This window comes from Capsella rubella, unplaced genomic scaffold (genome assembly GCF_000375325.1).
Source record: "Capsella rubella cultivar Monte Gargano unplaced genomic scaffold, Caprub1_0 scaffold_2, whole genome shotgun sequence".
In the NCBI taxonomy this organism is placed as follows: domain Eukaryota; kingdom Viridiplantae; phylum Streptophyta; class Magnoliopsida; order Brassicales; family Brassicaceae; genus Capsella; species Capsella rubella.
Window position 1 is genome coordinate 2331962 of NW_006238922.1, and position 611 is coordinate 2332572.

The window sequence follows — 611 nt, forward strand, 5'->3', positions numbered from 1 at the left end:
ATTGATCAATCTATTCCAGATCAAGATTAATCAAAGCGAATGGAGATCAATTGAAAATCTGGTTTAGGCATTGCCGGTGGCCAATTCATAATAACCAATCATCGTTTCAAGATGAGTTTTATGACTCAAACCATTGTCAGTCGCATGGAAGATCTATCAAGTGAAATAGACAGCAAAGAAGGGTTTGAAAGTTCTTATAGTTGATGAAGAAGGGAAAAAAAATATAAGCAAATAATGAATGTTGTGTTTAAAGAAATTTCAATGGAATATGAGGAATTAAGGGAACGTGATACTGTTGTCATTTCATAAAAGGTATAAGTTTCAAACATACTCTACTACTTAATATGTATATGTTTTTTTGGTCAAACTAATATGTATATGTTTATGATATGCATCTCTTCTATAGTATTTCTTTGTCTGTGTAGGTTAAAATTCCAGAGAGCAACAGACAAGGGAAGTTGAGTTTGTGTTGCAATTCCAGAAGAACATTTTGTTTTTCATTTTTTAACACACAGTTCTTTTAAAACTATTCATAGTAACTCTTTTAGTATTTTTTTACAGCATTTTTGCAGATTATCCTAACAAATATTCATTTCTTAATTTTTAACTAA

At 29.8% G+C, this 611-nt stretch overlaps 1 protein-coding gene and 1 long non-coding RNA gene across 3 annotated transcripts in view; both read right to left on the bottom strand.

Annotated features, from left to right (window-relative positions):
- LOC17894360 (putative cullin-like protein 2) overlaps positions 1–611 on the bottom strand; it is a 17432-nt gene that overhangs the window by 11261 nt on the left and 5560 nt on the right. The gene's annotated exons all lie outside the window — the stretch shown is intronic.
- Positions 1–611, bottom strand: part of LOC111831993 — a 2580-nt gene that overhangs the window by 977 nt on the left and 992 nt on the right. The gene's annotated exons all lie outside the window — the stretch shown is intronic.